This window comes from Notolepis coatsorum, assembly GCF_963971535.1.
Source record: "Notolepis coatsorum genome assembly, chromosome: 8".
NCBI lineage: Eukaryota > Metazoa > Chordata > Actinopteri > Aulopiformes > Paralepididae > Notolepis > Notolepis coatsorum.
In genome coordinates, this window is record NC_140172.1 from 42,568,265 (window position 1) to 42,593,399 (window position 25,135).

Sequence of the window (25,135 nt, forward strand, 5' to 3'; positions counted from 1 at the left end):
CCATCCTCGTCGCCAATATTGTGTATTCAAATAACGCACCGGACTGCGACGTAACGTTTTACCGTTTATTTTACCTGCTCCACCAGTGCACAACACACACACATCATCTCCCGTTACCACAACGCTTTATGGTATTTTCAGCACTGTCGCAACATTACCGTGCCATCTTAAAGGGCCCGGTGAACACCGTTGTGATCCATGCACAACACTCTCATCCACATTCATTAATTTGCTCCCCCCGCTATCTCCTCCCCGATTTCAATGTAACGCGGAAGTGCAGTGGTCTTTCCTGTGACAAAATGGCATCCAATGTAATAAAAAAAAAGTCAACCAAAGAACTCGATTCTTGTACCGGATCTCCTCTCTGGTAAACAAGAATACCCTGAAGACTCTGGCAGGAGCACTCATTCAAGGGTACTACGACTATGCTTGCACCTCATGGTACCAAAGCACCTCAAAGGCACTAAAAACCAAATTACAAACATCTCAAAACAAACTAGTCAGACTACTGCTTGACCTGACTCCTAGAACCCACCTCACCCCTGCCCACTTTGCCAACCTAGGATGGCTTAGAGTAGACAAAACAGAGTACAGCAACTTGCAATGGGCCTGGTCTACAAGATACACTACACGACCAAGGTACCCATGTACATGTCAAAATACTTCCCAAAGGTCAGTGAATACCACGATCACAACACCAGAGGGAGCTCCACAAATCATGTTAAACCCAGATTCGGCTCAAACAAGGGACTAAACACGTTTCGCAATTATGCCACATCAATGTGGAACGCCCTACCCAAAGCTGTAAAGTAATGTGAATCACTATACCCACTTTCAAAAACACTCTCAAAGAACACCTATACGGGAGACTGCAATTCGAAACTGGCCCCTACAAATGTCCTAACCCAGTTGTACAGTAAAGACCAAGTATGGCTTTGTCAGTATTCCAATGTACAGTGTACAGTGTCGTCGTCCCCCGCCCTACCCCAATGTACAGCCCCACCCACCCAACCCCACCCATCTACCCAACCTCCTCCAATGTACAGTTTCTATGTCAAATGTATATACACTCTTTTTCTGGACACTTTTTGTATCACAAACAGTACTGTATTTGCAAATCTGGTATGTCATAAATGTATAGATGTAGCAGTACTGTCTATCTGTATGTCTGTCATATGATGAATTGAAAATGGGGGACCCTGATGTAAACAAGACGAAAGTCTTTCTCTGGTCTGCATCCCCTTAACAATTGTATGTATTGAGCTGTACTGTACTGTACCCATTCTGCAATCTGTTAATAAACTTTTCAATCAATCAATTCAATCAGTCTATAATAGAAGCAGCTCGGAGGTGCGCTGTTTTAAGTGAGCGTGTGTTATTGATTCACCGGCGCTGCAGCTGGACCCTACTCTGCTCTACCCCGCCAGCCCACGGTCGTAGGGGGGCGGGGCGAATGCGGCGGTGGTACCAGAGAAATCTGACCGTCCGCTGCTCGTGCCGGGTGACATGAAGTCACTTCAATATTTTTGTCTCATGTTTTGATCTAAAGGGACTAAGAGAAACATCATTCGTCAGAGAGTAAGTTTGTTATTGTTTTACATCATCAATACAGCTTGTTGTGTTGGCACTCAAGAGCAGTTATTATGATTGTGGGCGATAAGCCTGCAGTGTTTGTGTTATAACGTTACTGTCCCATCTCAAAATGGCGGAGAGGCCGTTTAGCCAACATGTTAGCTAGGAGGAGCATCATTCACAGGCTGGGGGTCAGCGGTGGATTGTTTTGGGGTAACGTTAACACTAGTTCAACGACTGTAACGTTATTATTATTATACTACGTTGAATGTGCCTGTCTTCCGTCTCGTCCGTGCGTTTAACGTATGTTCGTTTGAAGTCAACCGCGTTAGCATGTTGGTTATCTGTTAGCTGTCGTTAGCCACTGTAACGTACTGCCAGTAACTTCGAACAGTGCGGTGGCTGTTGTCAACAGTTTACACAGATCACTTAGCTTGGTCTGGCTAGCTAGCACGGACGCTTTGGTCAAACCTAACTATGATGTTTGTTAGCTAACGTGGCTCATATTGAAACTGATGGCTGTAGCTAACGTTAGCGATTGCCATTATTTAAACAGTAGCCTATAACGTTCGCGTGCAGTTAAATGGATGATTTCTACGTCAGTAGATCAAATGCAAGGCGAATCCATCTTACATAGTTCTATAGTTGTAAATTATACATTTTATGGATTAACATTAACGTTAGTTCATTTGTGGAAATCATACAATGTTAATCTTATGTGGTGGCTAGCTAGTGTTAGCGTTAGCTTTGCTGCCATATTCAGCAAGCACAACGGATCAAAAATATGTTTTTGCAAACGAGCAGATTTACCGACAATGATTTTTGCTTTCAGAATTAGGGACACAACATTAGCTGTTATGTCAGGGTAATATGATCTGGCTACCGTTTGTAAATCTAATGGAAACAAAACACCGTCACTGGTTCTAAATTCGAACTTGGATGCATTGCTAGCTAGTTAATTGGCATTTTATGGGTGTGGCAAATTGGTCCACAGTTAAGTAGCTATCTTGATAGTAAAGTGACGTGTATTTTTTTTTCATGTTTTTGCAAAAAGGTACGCTTCGCTGCGAGCGATGGCAGCTAAATAATGGTTAACGTTACGTTACAATGCTAAGCTAATGTTAGCCAGAAAGGGCGTTTCTGAAACATTGCTGCAATCTTGCCCTTGTGGCCAATGAAGCTTGGCAACACGTCACCCAGACAGCTTTTACATTCGGGATACCTTAGTCCAAATAAATGTCTTTAAACCAGTTTTTCCAAGTGGTTTTGTCAGTGTTGGCTCTCTTCATAATATCCTCATGTAAGTTATGAGGAATTGCTTGGCCGTCGACAACCTGAGTGGAGACCCATCTGAGGCCTATTTTTCCTTTATTGGGAACAAACAAGGCTATATGATGTCTGAAAACTGACATAATGATAAACGTTAACTGACTTTGCTTCATAAGTTAATTCACAAGTTAATGATCTATAATGTCTACTGTCATAGTACTATTTATAAACAGTCCTTGGTGGCTGTGAATTTGCTACTGATAGGCCTACACTGAGCTGTCAAAAATGTGGGTTGTCCTCCCACTGCTCTGAGAAATTCTGAAAAAGAAAAAAAAACGTATAACCATCTGGCAGAATGTAGCCTAGGTATTCTCAGACAATTTGTCAGCACTGCAGTTGTACCCACCCACAGGTTCTGAGCTTAGTTGTGGTGGTGGCAGTGCATGTAAGGGCAGGCTAGGGGGCAATAAAGTGGCTAGACAAATGAAGGCACATAAAGGCTAGGGATGTGTGTGATAAACAACTACAATTACACATTTAAATGTTTCTACAACCAATAGTCAACACCTAAAATACTTTCAGTTAAACTATTTTGATAAAACCACCAGTTAAATGTGTGATTACAATTGTAGCTATATTTTGATTTGTGCATTCTAAAACGCTGCTGTTCTTGAATGCATCCCTCAGCTGGCTCTCACTTATTACTCAACCCCTCTGTAGCTTTGTTGTTAGCAACGTGCTAACTGCTACTACTCCAGGCTTAGCTGGTATACCCAACCTATACTAGGCTCAGCCACATTGTATGAGGTTGGGAGAAAACACCATAGGCCAGAAAACAAATGCTCTCCATACAGGCATGACTCAATGTACACACTCCCCAATTACTTTGATATTAGCAAAGGAAACCATCTCGAGTATGGTTATATGTCTGCACTGTGGATTTAGATAAGATGAGATAAGATAATATATTCCTTTATTGATCCCCGTGTGGAAATTCGGGCGTCATTGCAGCATGACAAATGGGGGGGGGGGGGGTTAGTTTAGTTTATTCGGATCCCCATTAGCCATTGCCACAGGCATAGGCTACTATTACTGGGGTCCACACAAATCAATATAATAAAATCAATACAATACAATTAATACAATACAATACAATAAAACAATACAATACACCTCAATAACACCTAAAAATATTATATAATAAAATATCTAAGTTCACCAATCACACATACCCATCTACTCGATCATGTTTCAAGGCATATATTTTCACTTAAAGCTCAACAATACATCTCAATACAATATACAAATATATTAAAAATCTAAGTTCAACAATCACACATACCCATCTTCTCAATCACCCAGGGTACAGGTATGGGCAGGGTAATAGTAGAAAGACTAACACATTTCTGGAAATTACTGACAACTTCAGTAGCGGCAGCTTTACTGTATTACTGATGCTTCTCCGTTCAACCTATACATTTCAAATAGATATATGGTCGAACTCCACAAGGCTGGTCTGTGCTGAATTCTAAATTCAGTTGCTATGATGGATGCTTCCAACAACATCTAGCTTTTTGCGAAATTGATGTCACTGGGGGGAACTCAGAGTTGTTCATTTAATTTACACCCTTAATTTCTAGCATTGTCTGTTGTGACAGGAATTGTACCCCCAGCCCCAGGCCTCTCGTCTCCAACTTTAATTTTGACACTGACTCCTTCAGTTTTTCTGCCAGGTGTGTGCTTGTTTGTTGTTCATAAATGGGGCGAGTGTGCAGATTGTGACTTCATGATCCACCTGGTGGTGATGAGGTGGGTAGGGTAGTCTAGTCACTGTTGAATTGCTCTCGGTAGCCCTAGATGTCCACCCATCGGTGATTCGGTGGTGAGAGCAATACCTGATGCCTTGAATAAGTCATGGACAACTACAGCTTGTGTTTGTTTATAAAGGGCTGGTATGACTTGCTGGCTGAAATGCAGACGAGAGGGAACTTGGTAGTGGGGTTCAATCGCGTTCAACATATGAATGGTCACAGTCAGATCCATTGCCATAAAAACACCCATGGCGTGCAATTGTTATACATTTAGCCTTGTCTGAATTAGCATTGAGAGGCTGCTTAATTGCCACAGGGAGCTGGGTTTGCACTGTCTGCACAATCTGATTTCAGTTGAACAATGGCGACACACTGTCATCGTTCTATCCACTTGCTTTGCCCACTGCTACTATAGTTCACTGGGAAACGGTAATGTTCAGAAACGGCAGACCTGAAGGATATGGGAGGGAGGGTCCTCAAGCTCTGTCTTGTCATTTGCGTTTGCCATTCTGATGGCTGGGCCAAAGAGGCTCTGGCTGGTACGCTGAATGCATTTGCTAGGATGTCTCCAACATCCGGCTCTTGGCAAATTGAACTTCTGCACACAACGTTCCATTCTGCATATGCACGGTTGAAGCTAGACTATTAATTCGGTTTACAATGCATTGCACACCAAACTGACCTAGTGTACGTAACACAACAAGCAGTTAAAGGGTAATGCCACCCATTTTATGTTCTTCCTGTGCCCCAGGACAGTTTAATCAGTATTTGTGAACACGCACCACTCTCTCCTAAAACTATAAATCAGAGAGAGAACCAATATGTGATGTCACCAGGATGTCAAATCTGTGGCTGCTCCATAGACAGTTGATGGGGCCCTGACTTGATGGGGTCATACAATGTTTGTGTGAACTGTTAAACCCAAACTAGGTTCATCACCATACCAGTTTTGTCTTTTAATCACACCATAGCTAAGTGATTAGCTAAAGCCATATCGGACACAAATGCAACAAATCCTACAGTTCTACAGTTCAGCAAGAGGTGCAGAAGCAAGCAGACAAGAGTGTGTTGATGAGAGAGAGGAAGAGACCAGGTCCCACTCAAAACTATGGTGGCCATATTCAAACTCATTTACTCTCAATAACTAAAATAACTCAAACTAAATGAATGTGTACAAAACTGTTTATAGTTTTTGGATGTGTGTGAGATTATGTGCAAAATAAATCGGCATGAGTTTTGAGTACATTTGTGAAGACAAAATTAGACCACTGATGAAGGTGCTCTTTGGTTCAGACTAGGGGTGGAAGTTTGGAACGGTTCACAAAATCGACGGTTCGGTTCGTATCACGGTTTTAGGTTTACGGTTCGGTATACGTTGTTTTTTTATAAAAAATTTAACACTCCAAAAATACCATACATCAACATAAGATATAGCCTAAAATTACTTTCTCACGGACGTAGTCATGCAAAAACTGAAAGAATGGGGCCATTTGACATCAGGCACATTATTTTGACAGTGACGGTTAGAGTTAGGAGAGATTTTGGTACAGCAAGAGGGGAGGCATTGCTGATTTAAACATGCTTCTTATTTATTTGGTAAAAAAAAAAGGTTTACCTTTTAATAATGTTTGGCACACAAAGACAGAATGAAAAATATAGGCAACATTTGTCAAAGTATTAACTCGTCAATATATACCCCCCTTCCCCACTAATCGAACTGGTGTTGTGGAGTCACTTCTCTGTGAACGTTTCCACGGTTAGCTTGTGGCTAACATTAGTTAGCTTGCGGCTAAAGTTAGTTAGCTCGTAGCTAATGTAACGTTATATAACCGAACAATACACACAATGCCCCGAATGCGTACCGTTCGGTACGACCTCCACGGTTCGGGGCATGTGTGTATTGTTCGGTACACGGTTTGAATGCATACCGTTCCACCCCTAGTTCAGACTCATCAAGAGACAAGAAAAAGGGCCCACGGCATTCCTCATTGCTCAAGATAAAAGCCTTTAAATCATTGGCTTGTTCAGTGAACAATAAAGAGTGAATTTGATCCTGAATGAAGGATGGGTTATTAAAACACGTGAGGGAATGATATATGCTGGTGTGCAGTAGGGGCGTAACGGTACACAAAAACCCGATACGTCAAGGTCAAGGTTCGGTACAGGTTTTCGGTACAGTGGGGGAAGTTTGGCTTTCCATGTTCCACTCAGGGGTGATGTAGTGTGCAGTAACGAATTGTACTTGTAGGGCTGTCAACGAATATTCTATATTGAAATTAATAATCGACTTGTAAAAAAAAAAAAAATTATATTGGATTGTGAAAAAAACACAATGGGCGGTCGTTAGTGGTTAACATTAACATACCACTGTATTCGTTCGGTACACTACACAGTCGTTCGGTATGGTACACAATGAAACGGTTCGGTACGGATATGTGTACCTTTTACACCCCTTAGTGTGCAGAGAACACAATCCCTTGGGTAGAAGTTAGAACCTTTGTGAGGCAGCCCTGGCCAGTCATAGGCTTGATGGCTTAATTCTCAGAATCGTCAGAATTCTGACTCAAGAGTTTGTGTAGAAAGAGGATCGTTGGGTACCAATAGCGATGTCAATTCACAGGTCACTTGTGTTATGATCTAGTCAGCACTCAGCAGGCTATTCTTTTGTACTCCCCTATCAGGACAAACATTGGTCCAAGCTTTAGCTGTCACTGTCGCTGCAGAATTCACACTCTTGGCACAACACTGGCTCAGGCCATGGTTACACTGGGGTTTTTGTTTTTGTTGCTGAATGATTACGTTTGCATGTCCAAGTTAAAAAGAAACGCAGTTTTGGCAGGAAAACGCGTTCCCCTAGCGAACGCTGAAAAAGTGTTTTCGTTTTGGAAACTAGCCGACAATGGTGCCATGTAATCTGCGCGAGCCGGATACAGAGCCGTTCTGCCCAATGCCCATGCGCAGTAGTTTAGCCTTAGTAGACCCGCACGGTTATTTCCAGTGTTTACAGCAGAGCTGTCCCAAGTAGCTGCAGCTACCAACGTGTTGTCAAGTTATTGTTATATGGAGCCCAGTCCAAAACTACAACAGTCTGCATACCCTTAACAATTGTGTATTGAGCCGTATTGTATTGTACCCATTCTGCAATCTGTTAAATAAAGTTTTCATCCATTTCTAATAGCGTTAACGTTACTACGTTAATAGCCTCGATGCTAACATTATATACATGGAGAATGCCATTCACATTAGCATGTAGCTAAACAACATCGGAGATCTTTTTGTGAGACTAAACTATCCGCTATTGGTGGTAAATTGTGTTGATGTTGGTTTTGTTTCATCAACAAACGAGAGGCAGAACACAGTGAATGTATCCGTTTTGTTTATTGCACTTTTATTGCACTTTCTTTGCTGAAAAATAAATGCTACGTTGGCTAAATGGCTCACGCGAGGCATTTAAAGATGGTGGATTGTTGATTTTTAGCAGGAAGTGTATTGGCACATTCAACTTTTCTTATTGGTTGAAAATGGCCTTCATGTTTGAACTACATCGCCACCTACTGCCACCTACTGCTTTGGCATTGTACTACATGTATATACTAGTGCTGTCAGGCGATTAAAATTTTTAATCTAATTAATTACAGGTTTTGTAATTAATTAATCTAATTAATCGCATTTTAATCGCATATTTATATTTCATATTCATATAAATATTTAAAATTCAAGGACATTACATTATTGTAGCAGGTGACTGATCAATTAAATACACCAAGAAGAATGCTTTAGAAATCAATTTTATTAAATAAATAAAATAAATAAAATGAAAACATACCTCTCAATAAGGTAACATTTGTTGCTGATACAGCTAACAGTTTACACTAAGCTACAGTATCCTCAAATCAGGGTCTACTGCAGGGTCTACTGCAGGATCTAGTGCAGGGTCTACTACAGGGTCTACTGTATGCATGACATCTATTCCTCAGCTTGTTTACATTGTCTGAGTGTAAGGCTGCCCTCTTCTTTTGGACTATGTGACCTGCAAGTGAAGAATGCTTTAGAAATCAATTCTATTAAATTGAATAAATAAATAAATAAAATGAATGAAAACATACCTCTCAATAAGGTAACATTTGTTGCCGATACAGCCAATAACAGTTTACACTAAGCTACAGTATCCTCAAAAATCAGGGTCTAGTGCAGGGTTTACTACAGGGTCTACTGTATGCATGACATCTATTCCTTGAGCCAATTGCTAAGACAAACAAGCTTCAGCTTGTTTACATTGTCTGTGTGTAAGGCTGCCCTCTTCTTTTGGACTATGTGACCTGCAAGTGAAGAATGCTTTAGAAATCAATTTTATTAAATTGAATAAAATAAAATGAATGAAAACATACCTCTCAATAAGGTAACATTTGTTGCTGATACAGCCAATAACAGTTTACACTAAGCTACAGTATCCTCAAAAATCAAAACAGCCCACAGCAAGCTAGTGTCTGGGGGCATGACTACAGGGTCTAGTACAGTGTCTACTACAGTGTCTGGGGGCATGACTACAGGGTCTAGTACAGTGTCTACTACAGTGTCTGGGGGCAGAATAATCCGGTATACAGGTCCACTCGCTCGTCGGCTCTGGGGCTCCTCGGGTGCAGCTTCACGTGGGGTCAACCACCCTGGATAAGCAGCCAGTTCTCTGCCCGAAACGATGGGGTACTGACTACGGTAGTATTCTCACCGCACGAAGCACTATATATTAACAGACTATTATTAGCTTAATAGACTACGTCCAACTCGACGATATAGTGCCAAATATGACTATTCAAATATTAATATACTGACTACAGGGTCTAGTACAGTGTCTACTACAGTGTCTGGGGGCATGACTACAGGGTCTACTACAGTGTCTGGGGGCATGACTACAGGGTCTAGTACAGTGTCTGGGGGCATGACTACAGGGTCTAGTACAGTGTCTGGGGGCATGACTACAGGGTCTAGGGGCATGACTACAGGGTCTAGTACAGTGTCTACTACAGTGTCTGGGGGCATGACTACAGGGTCTAGTACAGTGTCTACTACAGTGTCTGGGGGCATGACTACAGGGTCTAGTACAGTGTCTACTACAGTGTCTGGGGGCATGACTACAGGGTCTAGTACAGTGTCTACTACAGTGTCTGGGGGCATGACTACAGGGTCTAGTACAGTGTCTGGGGGCATGACTACAGGGTCTACTACAGTGTCTGGGGGCATGACTACAGTGTCTACTACAGTGTCTGGGGGCATGACTACAGGGTCTAGTACAGTGTCTGGGGGCATGGTCTACTACAGTGTCTGGGGGCATGACTACAGGGTCTGGGGGCATGACTACAGGGTCTAGTACAGTGTCTGGGGGCATGGTCTACTACAGTGTCTGGGGGCATGACTACAGGGTCTACTACAGTGTCTGGGGGCATGACTACAGGGTCTAGTACAGTGTCTGGGGGCATGGTCTACTACAGTGTCTGGGGGCATGACTACAGGGTCTGGGGGCATGACTACAGGGTCTAGTACAGTGTCTGGGGGCATGACTACAGGGTCTAGTACAGTGTCTGGGGGCATGGTCTACTACAGTGTCTGGGGGCATGACTACAGGGTCTACTACAGTGTCTGGGGGCATGACTACAGGGTCTACTACAGTGTCTGGGGGCATGACTACAGGGTCTACTACAGTTTCTGGGGGCATGACTACAGGGTCTACTACAGGGTCTGGGGCATGACTGCAGGGTCTAGTGCAGGGTCTAGTGCAGGGTCTACTGTATGCATGACAAATCTATTCCTTGAGCCAATTGCTAAGACAAACAAGCTTGTTTACATTGTCTGAGAGTAAGGCTGCCCTCTTCTTTTGGACTATGTGACCTGCAAGTGAAAATAGCCTCTCACATGGCACAGAGGTAGCAGGAGTAGCCAGATATTTGCGAGCAAGAGGAGACAGCTGTCCATAGGCTTTTGCGTGAGCTGCCCACCACTCCAGTGGACAGTCATTCATTCCGATGCTGGGCTCAGCTTTGTAGAGGTCTAATTGTCCTGACAGTACCCTGACTTCATCTGAATCAGAGTCTGAAGACAGCAGGAGGAGGGTCCTCTTCGCTGGTGGCTCGTCCTCTGTGGCTTGTGGAGCAGCTTTGTCTGCTTCTGGTCCTGGCAGCATCTCTTTAAGCCAGGTCCACACCTAATAAGAGGGACAATTAATTAGTTGCATAGGACTTTTCATGACAGCCTAAGGACTTAACACTGGTCTTCTCATTCACACACACACCTCATCCCTCTCGTCCTTTGGTACGCTCTTCAAGTCCTTGAATCGCGGGTCGAGGGCTGTAGCCAGCTTCAGCCATCTGTTGTTGAGGGTCGCTTTGCGTGCGTCCAGGTCCTTCGTGAAGCTGGCCTTGAACTTTACCATGTAGCCCGGATCCTCCTCGTTGAGGTCCATGATGCGGTTTAGGTGGCAGAGTGCGGGGAGCACCACAGAGCATGAGACGTAGGTTTCCCCTCCAAGGAGCTCAGTCACATACCTGCAGTGAAACAAGAGAGCGAGAGAGAAAGAGGTGAAGGTGTGTGTATGAGAGGGAGATAGGTGTGTGTATGGGGGAGAGAGGGGGGGTGAGGTGTGTGTATGGGAGAGAGATAGGTGTGTGTATGGGGGAGAGAGGGGGGGGGGTGAGGTGTGTGTATGGGAGAGAGAGGGGTGAGGTGTGTGTATGGGGGAGAGAGGGGGGGGGTGAGGTGTGTGTATGGGAGAGAGATATGTGTGTGTATGGGGGAGAGAGGGGGGGGTGAGGTGTGTGTATGGGAGAGATAGGTGTGTGTATGGGGGAGAGAGGGGGGGGTGAGGTGTGTGTATGGGAGAGAGATAGGTGTGTGTATGGGGGAGAGAGGGGGGGTGAGGTGTGTGTATGGGAGAGATAGGTGTGTGTATGGGGGAGAGAGGGGGGGGTGAGGTGTGTGTATGGGAGAGAGATAGGTGTGTGTATGGGGGAGATTGGGGGGTGAGGTGTGTGTATGGGAGAGAGAGAGTGGGGTGTGAGGTGTGTGTATGGGGGAGAGAGAGAGAGGAGGGGGGTGTATGGGGGGAGAGAGAGAGGGAGAGACACTTACCTGCAGGGCTCAAGTACAAGCTCCAGCTTCTTCAGTTTGTCACACTCTGTGGGGGTCAGCATGGACAGCTTGTGGTTCTGTTGGGCCAAAGTGGCAGTCACAGCCTCCTGGTTCCTCAGGTACCGTGAGATCATGGCCAGTGTCGAATTCCACCTTCCAATTCAATAAAATAACTATTAGTCCCACTGGGGGTTGTTAATGCAGCATGATGCAATTGTACAGAATACAAAGAAATAAACACACACACACACTAAATTTACCCTAGCATACAACAGGTAGTTAAACAGTCTCACCTTGTGGATACATCTTGTATCATGGGCTCTTTTGCTTGTCCGAGGGCAGTCTGCTGCTGCTGCAGTTCTTCTGTACTGGCAGGGCTGTGCTTGAAGTGGCCTACAATCTTGCGGCACTTTGCCAGGGTGGTGTCAAGGCTTCTGTCCTCAAGGGAGACTGTGATGGTTCTTTGCAGCACGTGTGCAGCACATGGCATGTGCTGGAACGGCATATAGCGCGCTGCTGCTATCATATTACGGGCGGAATCAGTCCCAATAGATGTGACTTTATCTTTTATATTCCACTCCTCTATTACGGTGTTGAACTGTTCAGCACACGCATCGGCGAAATGGCGGCCCACAGTTTTGGTCACCGTTAATGCAAATGATTGCAGTTTCCACTCAGTATCGATCAAGTGCACTGTGACACCCAAATAATTATGATTGCCCACCGACGTCCAGTGATCACCCGTTAGGGCCATTGGGCCAGCCCGTGCCAACACTTCTTCCCTCGCCTCCCTCTCTGTGTCATACATGTTGTGGATCCTTTTCATCACTGTAGCTCTCGAGGGTAGCTTGTAATTTGGGTCAGACGACGCTATTCGAAATGACTCCGCTAAACCCTTATCTTCCACTATAGCTATTGGCCTACAATATTTTGCTATCCACTTCGCGACGCTGTTGGTTAGTTTGTCTGTGGTGGATTTACTCAACCGTTTGCCTAACGGTAATTCTCCAAGAGTGGTTTGACGAAGCGTGCGAGTTGCTCTGGAGCTAACGTTAGCTACACTGGAGCTGCTCGAACAACTTGCCTGGACATGTTTAGCGTTCATGTGATACGTTAGACTAGAGCAGCTTCGGTGATACGCAAATTCTTTTTGACATAAGCTACATATTACAATGGTCTTGTTTACTGTCCCATCTATATTCTTTTTGAAATTGAACTTGCCGTTCATAGGTCCCAGGAGTATCGCCTCGGGTGATGCTGACATCTTGTTCCAGCTGAGCTAATTCCTTTGTGTGTTTGTTTTGTTTGATAGACGACGCATGTGTGAAGTGACGATCAAGTAGGCTACGGGTCATTCAATGGGCCAAGTTTAATACGCCCAACTCAAGCGTGGATTTCAAAATAAAAGCGCACCGATTTGCCACTTGTCTAAAGTAAATATAGGTCGGCTGTAATTAATTTTGCGTCAATTTTCATAACGCGATAATTTGCTGTGTAATTAATTAATCTAATTAACGCGATAAACTGACAGCCCTAGTATATACATCACTGTGCTCAGGAGGCAAAAACAATGTCTAACTTGCCTGCCATTACGTAGAGTTCTGAAAAGCGAAACTGAAAACTGAAACGAAAACCGGGCCTAGTGTAACCGCAGCCTCAGTGTCTGTGGGCCTTTGCCACCCGACCGAGACCCTAAAGAATCCGGGAAAAACCCAGAGCCCTGTAGTCGGCTGGTGAACTGGAGTTCTTGTTATTTCACCTCAGTCTGCTGGTGAACTGGAGGTCTTGTTATTTCACCTCAGTCTTTAGGTGAACTGGAGGTCTTGTTATTTCACCTCAGTCTGCTGGTGAACTGGAGGTCTTGTTATTTCACCTCATTCTGCAGGTGAACTGGAGTTCTTGTTATTTCACCTTATCTTTTTAGCATTTATCTTGAACACGGCAGATGTGATACTAGAGGTCTCTTAACGAGCTTAAAGGTGTCTAATCTGCCCGTTGCTTATCAATGACTTGTTTGCAGTCAACATTGTCGAAACGGATTGTTTTTTTAGGGATGCACCGAATATTCGGCCACCGAAAATTATCGGCCGAAAATGGTTAAAAAGGCTCTTTCGGCTTTCCGAAAATATATCACAGAATGTCAAAGAACAAGTGTTGTTGTGATGACGTAATCAAAACGCGGCTACAGACATACAGGAAGCATGCGGAACGTATAACGTGAGCAGCTTGGCAGCTCTTCCTGCGTTCTGCAGTGCAGCCTGTGATAACTAACTCCTCTTGGGAGTCGCGCTGTTTTTTTTTTATTATTTTTTTATATAAACTTTGGCCATTCCCCTGGCTCTTTTATACGTTTATCGCATTTATTCTGGTCAAGGATGACCGACAGAAACAGGCTAAAAGGGTTCAGATGGGGGGGAAGACACTCTGGGAAAGGCACGGCTGCAGTCCGGGATTCGAACTCGCTAAACCCCAGATCCGTGACGAGCACGGTTGTCCACGGCGCTGAAATAGCGCTCGCGGTACGTGGTGAGCTACTGGAGCTCCCGAGTCGCGCTGTTTCTATGTAAATTTCGCGAGCAACACATCCAATAAATGTGTCTTTAACATGCTTTATATCCTCGCCATTACTATATGCCCGTCGCGGTTAAAAACCTTTAACTAACGTTAGCGTTAAGCTAGCTAACAATGCTTCCATTCCTCTTTGACCCATCTCTCGTAAGCTACGTCATCCCCCGCTAAGAGTCATGGGAGATGTAGTAAATACAACAGTCCTTCCATGTATGAACGCCGTGAATTATATACAGTAGCCACTACAGTAACATCATTAAGTCTGCTATAAGCTATACTCCCCCTGTGTGTGTCTTTATGCAGATCTTTATGCAGTTTTAAAGCACCTTGGCTTCGTTCTGAATGCACTTTGTTGTAGTTATCCTACAGAGAACAGAAAATGCACTTGACTTTAATGCACATTTTGCTATATGCTAAGAGAAAATGTTTAAATTGTACAATCTTTCAGCAGTCAGTCTGGAATTAATGCATGCATTCAAAAGTGCTGAATAAATGTTTTATGGGCCCATAATAGTGATTATTAATATTATTTAAGTTAAGTTTTGCCATAATCATGTCTTTTGCCATAATCAGGTAGCTGAAAAAAAAAATATATGCATTATATATATATTTATATTAATCATTTTCGGCTTTCGGTTTTCGGCCAACTGTTTCCTATTTTCGGTATCGGTTTCGGCCAAGAATTTCCGGTGCATCCCTAGTTTTTTTATCGGTTCATTTTAGTTTTATAGCATTTTGAAAAGCCCTTGTTTTCAAGGAAAATATAAAGATTCCGTGATAATCGCCCTTAACTGGAATATTCTAGAATACACAAAAACGTTGTAATTTTTCAGCCTATTTATGAATCGTTTTAAAAAAAACGCTAGATTATCGATAGTATATGTGTACGTATGCACGCTATATAGGCGATCTGAAAAATCTATTCTCTTATTTCCTGATCGCTTGCACAGCCACACACACACATAGGGGAAAAGCTTATATCTCTGTGAAAACAGGTCTGGTGATTATCCTAAGACTGGTAAAATAGATTCCTTACCTGAGATCAGATGTTATCCAAAAAGATTCTTCCAATTCCTGATCGCCATTCCAAATATCGATAGCTTTTATTGATCCAACGTAGGGCTGGGGCGATAAAACGATAACTATCGCGATAAATTATTTCCTCGAAATAAACATGAAACGTGGTCGCAAAGTTTCGATATATCCATTTTCCAAGCTTGGATATGAGCACACGCACTAACAAACAATCAGTGAAGGAGATGGCCGACAGCGGAAGGAGAGTCCGCGCTGCAGGTAGGACTCAAGTAGTAAACAAGGCTGGCTAGGATAATTAGCTTGCACGGCGCTATTTTATAGTTTACGTGCCGAGTGGGTGTGTGGCGTGAATTCTGAGGGCACGGTTATAGTAGTGTGGGGTATACGGTGGATGTCGTTGCAATGTATTGGGGCGGAACAGAGTATTTTAGGGTCATATTTAGTACTTTGTAAACAAGGCTGGCTAGGATAATTAGCTTGCACAGCGCTATTTTATAGTTTACGTGCCGAGTGGGTGTGTGGCGTGAATTCTGAGGGCACGGTTATAGTAGTGTGGGGTATAAGGTGGATGTCGTTGCAATGTATTGGGGCGGAACAGAGTATTTTAGGGTAATATTTAGTACATTGTCATGGGATACACGGCTTGCTCTGGCTAACTGCTAACGTGCGCGGACTGATGACGACATCAACTCGAGACATTCGCAGCAGAAAAACAAGTCTCTTAATAGCCCGTCCATCGGCGCCGGGCATAAGAAGTTAATTAAACTTGACAGACATTATATCAACGATAATTATCGATATCGAGTTATATGAAAATAATTTTATAATTTTATCACGATAACATTTTTGGCCATATCGCCCAGCCCTAATCCAACGCTACATACTGTACATATGTATTCCACGCTGTTCTGAGGGTCCACAATGAATCCGATCGGCTCTGGTTACATGCCTGAGAAGTCAAATGTGGATTCCGGATTTTTCTTTTCTCATCCATTTTCATTGAGTCCATTCCAAAAGGGTGCATTACCATCTGGGAGACGATAGGGGGCGGTTTTTGCACATCTGAGCTCCTACAGGGGCTGCTGTACCAACGGGAGACTTGGTTGATGAAATATGAATTCAGATCGCTAATAAAAAAATAAAACGCTAATAAACGTCGTGGGCATTCAGGCATTGGGCTGATAAAACGAGATATGACGTCATGGGCACAAAGTATTAAGTGATGTTCTTTCTCAACCTAAAATAACGTAATATGTTGACTCAGTCATAATTTTCAATAAGATAAAACACTAAAGCTTGTATAATGCCATAAAACATATAGACCTGTTTCATTTTCGTTTTGACCATTTTGGAATTGACTGCACTGAGTTTCATTCCACCTGTCCTTCTAATGTTGTTACAGTGGATGTCTCTCAACCACTGTCTCTGTCACTCACCTTCTCCAGCGCCAAAGTTTCTCTTGCGGTTGCAAAGATTTGACAATCCAATCCAGTCAGATCACACAAACATTTGTTTAACAATGCAACGATCTGGGGCGCCCAAGCGGCGAACCATGTAACGCGCTGCGTCGCGAAGCGGCTGACCCGGGTTCGATTCCCGGACCCGGCGTCCTTTGCCGAATGTCTTCCCCCAGCTCTGTCTCCCGTTCTTCCTCTCTCTCTCTTAGGGGTGCACCGATATATCGGTCGGGTATCGGCCGATAAGTGCCTTGTTGACTGCCATCGGCCTATCGGCTGATAAGCTCAAATGTGCCGATGGCAGTAGCCGATAAATATCCATCAATTTGTGTCGCGTCAATCTGGTCCACACCACGTTAAAACTTTGAAAAAAGTTTCAGTCAAGCGACCTACACAACGCCGTCCCCACACACACACGCTACTGCATCAAAGTTACTACTTATGATTAACAAAGGCATTCGTTTTGTGACATTAACGTTATATAGTTACACGCAGGGCCTGAAATTAGATCCCGCCACCCGCCATTGGCGGGCAGTTTTTACGTTTGGCGACTCCCACTGAGAGGTCTGCCCGCCGTGTGGCGGGCAATAATAGTCATGTGAAAACCATGATCCAATTCTTAGCGCAGTTCTCACTCGCTGTCTCAGCACAGACATGCAGCGCACCGCGCACTGCTGCTCCTACCCTTCCCGCACCTGTTTCTGTATGCTGCATGTAAACAGAGGCTATTGCCTCGGACAGTCACCGTGACGTTAGTCTAGTCAGAGGGACCTCCGTGAGCTAATGTTAGCTACTGTTACAAAATGACCCAGTCAACTATTCACTTTTAGTTTAATACATGAGGCATTGTGTAACGTTATCCAGCCGGCTAGCTACTGATAGCTCCCGACATCAACAACTGCTCCAGCAAGTGTCCAGTGCATAATACCTCCGTTGGCTAGGTAGCTCATGTTAGCCCACGTTAGCTCACTAGTCACTACGAAATGTCCCAGTAAACTAAATAGTTCAGAGGCGTTGTCCCAACGCCATCCAGCAGTAGCTACTGACAGGGCTGTACGTTAACTTTTTTTGCACATAGCACTGGTGCTACAGAGGTTGATAGTTTTGTAGCACAGGCCAAAATCTTGTAGCACAAGTATAAAACGTGTCATATTTGTAACAGTCACAAATGTGCCTATTGTATTTGTGTTATTTAGTTGCAGTGCCATGTTTGGCTGTCATTTAGTATATCGCCATGTGTTATATTATTACTATAATACTCTCATATGCTATTTTCAATTAATATCATAAACAACATAAGGAATATTAGCATAATTTTGAGTGGACTGAAGGAATGAGTCAGCGTTAATAGTTTTAAATGCAAATAATTTATTGAAACATAGGAGTGGGGTCGGTTGGGGGACACACACACACACACAATGGGGGACCCTGATGTAAACAAGACGAAAGTCTTTCTCTGGTCTGCATCCCCTTAACAATTGTGTGTATTGAGCCGTACTGTACTGTACCCATTCTGCAATCTGTTAAATAAAGTTTTCATTCATTCATTCACACACACTGTTTCAACTCACCACCCCGCATCATATTGTAGTCTAGTCTGTCTTCAAACTTCCACTCCTCTCGAAACTTTTTTATATTTGAATATCAACATTATCTGTCCATCCTCAGCAGGGGAGGAAATTAGGCCACTTTACTGGCCAAATGCTGGTATTTTTTACGTTTGGCTGGTAAAAAAAATCAGATACCCGCCAGTTGGCTGGTAAGCCAAAAAGTTAGTTTCCTCCCCTGCTGGCGAGTATACAAAAAAATAAAACATTCTGCAATCACTGCACTGGCAAACGGTGCGCGTCTTCTGAGTGTTCGCTTTAGTTGACAGTGCCACCAGAGCACTGCACAAGACCACCCGCGGACATATAATGTTTAATAAACGTTTGCGCAGTACTGGCCAACCCGCGGACATATAATAATAAAAGTCCCGCGGTACTAGGCTAGCCATCAGGAGCACTCGCAAACAGATAACGTTAAACACAGCAGAAGATGGAAAACAGACAGACTGACCAACGGGGAACTGCATCCAACCCTAGTACAACCCTCGAGTATAAGTTACTAAGGACACATTTAAATCACAGAGGTGTAATGTTAGTCTACTGGAACTGTATACAGTGGTTAGCTTCTAGTTAGCGTTTTAGCTATAGCTGCTTGCTAGCTAACGTTAGCCCCGTGTGCTCAAAGCAGCCAGCTAGGTGTATCTGTTATGACTATAATGTTTCCAAAAAAGCACCGGACTACGACGTAAGGTTAGACATTTTATTTCATGCTCAAAAGCCCCTGGCTTGCACATCGCAGTCACGAAAGGGGCTAGCTCAACCAGTGCACTGTGCACAACAGCACACCAACCCAACTGACGTTACCACAACATTTGACGGTACTTCACAGCACTGTCGTAAGACCACCGTGCTGTCTTAAAGGCACAGTGTGCCTACCCAGATGCATACACAACATTGACACGGCTTGACATACAAAGAAGTAATTATCACAGTTAGCGATTTCTTTTGTCTGGTAAAAAATCTGTTTGGCTGGTAAAAAAAATCAGATACTCGCCAGTTGGCTGGTAAGCCAAAAAGTTAGTTTCCTCCCCTGATCCTCAGTTTACTATAATATACTCCTGTCCTGACTAGTGACTTCATCGTCTTTCCAAACGCACGCACACACACAGGGAAGGGGAGAGAGTACCCCCCCCCCCCATTTCCCTTTCCCCAGTCCACACTGTCTGCTGTTCTATGGCTCTGCGCCTCTGCCTCTGATCAGGATTAGCTTGTTAGCTTACGCTAACGTTGTAGTGATTGTAATGGTTAGGGGTGGGAATCACCAGTTTCATCACGATACGATACGATATTGATTCTTTGGACAATGATACGATATTTGCCGATATCACAAAGTATGCCACGATACGATTAGATTCAGGTGCCTGCAATCGATATGATGCAATATTATGTGCCCATTTAACACAATCAGTCACATTTAGATCAACTAAAAAAAGGCTACGGAAATATCAATTGACGTTTTAATTTTTTAGCTCTTCCAGACATTTAAATGAAAAAAATTTGTATTATTTTTAATACAAATAGACCTTTATATATTGAGTTTTAAACTTTAAGTAAAATGTTTTGGAACTCACAACACGCAAGCTAAAACCCCTTCCTCTCGCAAATTGTTTTATGTTGCATGATGATCATGAATACATTTATTATGTATTCATGTTTAAATATCAACATTATCTGTCCATCCTCAGTAACACATAGGGATGGGTACCGAATTCGGTACTTTTGAGGTACCGAACCGAAACACGTCGGTACTACCGAGTATCGAATCAAGTGAGAAAAATAAAAAAAAAATAATTTTTTTTTTTTTTTTTTTTTTTACTTTTTTTTTTTTTTTTAACTTTTTTCTTTTCATGTCAACGTTCACACGCACAATATATGCTTACCTAGGATTTGACTTGATTCAACAACAAAGCAGTCGGAGCAATGACAAGCCGAAAACTGTCGAAATTGTAGTTATTTGAAGTTTGGATTTTTTTTTACGACTGAGGTAGGTAAATTAAATTTCGACAGTTTTCGGCTTGTCATTGCTCCGACTGCTTTGTTGTTGAATCAAGTCAAATCCTAGGTAAGCATATATTGTGCGTGTGAACGTTGACATGAAAAGAAAAAAAAAGAAAAAAAAAAGTAATTTTTAATTTTTTTTTAATTTTTTTTTTTAAAGTACCGAAAAAAGGTACCGTTGGGTACCGGTATCGATTCACAGGTACCGGTACCGGTACCGGTATCGGTTCAAATGTGAAAGGTACCCATCCCTAATCACCAGGTATGTTTTATTAACGTAGAATAATTCATATAAGAAAAACGATAGGGAAATAGGGAAATATCTTACCTTTCTCCACTGGTTAAAAATGCCAGGAACTGAAATTGAAACTTGCTGTGCACCGCGGTGATATGTGTTTATTATGAAATGACAATTGCGTGTTGACACGCCCACTGCGCGAAGCCTCCTAAATAACTTTTTCCAGTTTGCACATATCTATTATCTATGACTAATTCTATCTATTTTTAGGGGCAAATGCGATTGAAATAGTCGCGCTGTGGTTACATGACGTCATTACTATTTTAGAGCTGCTCTACCGGTTAAACGGTATAGTCAAAATCCATACCGTAGAGCAAATTAATACCGTTTATACCGTATACCGTTTATACCGTCCACCCCTAGTCCATGTTCATACCTCCGGTAGCTTGCGTTAGCTGACGCTAGTTTACTGTTCAAAACGAAATGTCCCATTGAACTAAAGTTCTGTCTTAACGTCATCTAGCCGGCTAGCAGTAGCTACAGATAGCTCTTGATATCAATGTCTTATAACATTGATTTAATGCGTATTCGAGCTGAGGGCTTGCTGAATGTGAAATGACCAAAGCATAACGTTACCAATAGGGTCCCGCTGCAGCGCCGGAGAATCTTTTTTTCGAGCTGGAGGCTACTAGAGTACACACAGACAGTGGAGCTGTTTGCAGATAGCGAGCATTTTGACTTGTTGCGTGGTGGCGATGTCTCGCAGATAATACAAGTACAAGTCTAATTATATAATATATATATTTTATTAAAAAGAAAAAAAAACTTTTTATATAAAATAATTTTTAATTTCTTTTTAATCAAAAACGATCGGTATCGGCCGATATGGCTCACGACGATCGGTGATCGGTATCGGTAGCAAAAAACGTGATCGGGGCATCCCTAACACAGACAGTGGAGCTGTTTGCAGACAGCGAGGTGGCGATGTCTCGCAGACAATACAACTACAAGTATGATTATATAATATATATATTTTATTAAAAAAATAAATTATATAAAATAATAATAATAAAAATAAAATTGTATTTTTTATTTAATTTTTTTTAAACAAACATATAAACAAACATGACAACACACGATAAGATATACAAGCATTAATTAACAGTGCATATCCAATGAAATCACCATTTAGTTAAATGTCTTATACAGGATATACCCCTAATACCTGTTATCTAGTACCCTACACACATATGCTCTAGCTCGTACCCCCCCCTCCCGGACCCCCCATTGGATAATCCATCCATTATAACTTGTTCCTACCATTATTATCCTAATTATAATTTTTTTAACACTTTTATTGCCATGGTTAAATTCATGATATACCATCCCTTGCCATCTCTATTTAACATGGAGAAGTTCCCCTTCTTTGCAGGGCTATAACTTTTTAAATTCTATTGCTAGATTGCCATTATTAGGGCCCATTCAATGTCCTATATGTATTGTTCATGGTGTAGCAACGTTAAACTTTTTCATTCACATATTCATACTAAAATATGGTCTAAAGTATAAGTATGTTTTCATCTCTTTCTGCAGCTTTCTCCAGAACGTGATTTATAGCCCCAAATGCATTATATTGATGATCAAATACAGTTTGGTAGGAATCTGTGCGAGATAAAAAATGTCAACTGGACGTACGTCTAGAATTTACTACACGTCATCTGATGTTGACCGGATGGGCGAGGGGGCGTTTATAATTCCGTGGGCAACGTTATACCATTCATCTAATGTGGGTCATATGTATTGTTCATCATAGCAGTTTATATCAAACATGGTAATACTACACGCTAAAACTCACCCCAGTCTCCTGGGCCGTTGGGCGATCAGCATGGAGTAGACAGTTTTCAATTATGGGATGTTGAAATGCCCGATCTATTTCCAGGTTGTATAATAGTATATACGTCCAAATCATGTTGTTTTTTCGAGTTATTTCCACCGATCAATGTTCACTGTGTGAAGACAGAGTCTCTCTAACATTAGCGAGTGCCCGGACCCCATATGGAGTGAGTCCTGCCGGTTCAAAGGTTGACATCCGGTTTCGATCTGCCGATCGGCCACCAGATGGCGCTCTTGAACCGCTAGAGGGTTGAGAGGAGATCAGCACTGTGTGTCAAGGCTGCGGAGGGGAAATATGATTTCGATCACAGATTTTTGAAATATTGATATCAAAGACGAGTTACGGCGTCCTCTGCAACTTGAGCATGGCGGGGAATGACGAGTTCCGGCGTTTTCGGCAGTTAAAGTGTTAATCAAAAAAAAGTTGGCAGGTAAGAAATATGCTTGGCGGGTAGATTCTTCCCATCTGAGTCAAAAAGTTAATTTCGTGCCCTGGTTACACGTTCAATAACATCAGCGTATTTACCGGACCATAGCAAGGCAAGCATTACTCAATTCATATCTCAGTTCCTTCCTTTGCTCAGAGCGTACTGAGTTGTGCCCATTCTGCGGTCTGTTAATAAAGTTTTCAATCAGATAAGTGTATAGAACGAAGGGCTTTTATTATAACATTCGTTGCAGTAAAATCATTATGCCTCGTTTAGTACTCCTGTGGAGCGCTGGTAGTCCACTCGTGGCCGGCGGGGAGCTAACGTTATTAGCTTTGTTGTTGATCTCGTGAAAATCAATGGTGGACATCCAGGAAGTAAAAAACGAATACGCGCTTGCCGATTGGTGGTAACAGCAGAGGCGGATGCAAGCGGTGTGACGTAATTGGCAGAATCGACTGTCAATCAAAATTGTTCTGTTGCATTGCTTTGGTTGAGAGCTCTGGTTGAGACAATAGTATCCAGCTGCAGCCTGGCAGACCATACTGGGAGAGAGATAGTGCTACATGCCATGGCATGGTGGAATTAATACCATAAACATATTTCTTGATGTTTCCTTTTTTTAAGTAAGTAAAGAGGCCTATGTTCATATCGGTGAGCACAATTTGTAACACAAAAAGAGAGACGTGTAGCCTATTTATTTAATATTTTATTTATTCATTTTATTATTATTATTTTATTTGTTGCCATGGCTAAAATAATAGTCAAGCATAGGGCTAAAACATTTTCATAAACAATAATATAATTTTTTGTTATAATAAGGGCTTTTCTATGCATTTGTCTGATTGATTGATTGAAAGCTTTATTGACAGATTGCAGAGTGGGTACAATACAGTACAGCTCAGTGGACTGGAGGATGAAGACCAGAAAAAGACTTTCGGCTTTTTTACATAAGGCCGGGTCCTCTATTTTCAATTCATCAAAACATTTAGAGACATACAAATATACAGTAGTTTCATAAAAAAAAAAAATCGCCCCCCCCCCCCACAAATATCGGTATCGGCCGATTGTGTTAGTTGAACAATCGGTATCGGTATCGGTGGCAAATTTTCATATCGGTACATCCCTACTCTCTCTCTCTACCGGACTGCCCGCCCCAGTAGTAAAAACAATAAAAATCTACCAAAAACATAATACAAAAAAGAAAGACAATGCAACGATCTGACAAACAGATTAGTCAACACAATCCACAGGAGAAATCGTGTCGTTTTTGCACAATTTGACCAATAGCCTAGACTCATCAACCTAATCCACAGGAGGGGGGGGGGGCAATATCGGCTATTGACAATCTCACAGGGTAACAACAATAGGTCGATCTGAATATGGAGCACATCGACCAACACTGAGAGTGAATCAGCACAATATGTGTGTGTGCGCGACTGCGCGTGCACATTCTAGCCTCTAGATTTTTGCATTGACATCTGGAATGTACGGAAGCGTATTGCTGCCACACCAGAAACAGAAAATATCCGTATCACGTTATAACGTGATAACTTCATGTTTTAACATAAAAGTTTCTCGTTATAACGTGATAACTTCTTGTTTTAACATAAAACGCTTCACGTTATAACGTGAAAATCATGTTTGAATAAGGAAACGATGTGCGCCATCTGCATGATTTATTTTTCGTAGCCGTAGTTTGCGAAGACGCTCTCTGATTGGCTAGCCCGCGTACAGCTCTGATTGGTTTAGCTCCGACGGGCTCTGGGATAGAAATGTCCGCCTTGTACACACACGATTGTTCACACATTACATATATTCTCCTAGAATACATATTTATGGACCACCAGCCCTGATTCCAAACTCTAAGCATAACCCACTTCGAAAGAGGGCCAAAGCATAACCACTTCGAAGCAGAGAATAGTGTAATGTTCTGGGGTTTTGTGTGTCACTGTTAGCTGGGGGTGTGTTTCCCCCCGGGAGAGATAGGAGGTGGCACCGGAAGTTATGTGGTTGTCGTGGAATATACATGGAAGCAGGTAGCTGTGTGTACATCACAAGCGAAGTATTGACCTGTATGTAATGATATCACTGGAATTAAACAACCCCAAAGAAGCATAAACCCCTCATCATTCTTCCT

The 25,135-nt window shown here is 42.7% G+C and overlaps 1 protein-coding gene across 2 annotated transcripts in view; it reads left to right on the top strand.

The window, feature by feature from the left end:
• The first annotated feature begins 1,445 nt into the window (after positions 1-1,445).
• LOC311233770 (lissencephaly-1 homolog B-like) overlaps positions 1,446-25,135 on the top strand; it is a 60,375-nt gene continuing 36,685 nt past the window's right edge. The window contains exon 1 of one of the 2 annotated variants that reach the window (XM_084320786.1): positions 1,446-1,578. The gene's annotated coding sequence lies outside the window, so the exon portion shown is untranslated. The remainder of the gene's footprint in view (positions 1,579-25,135) is intronic. The other variant, XM_084320787.1, reaches the window with a different exon arrangement.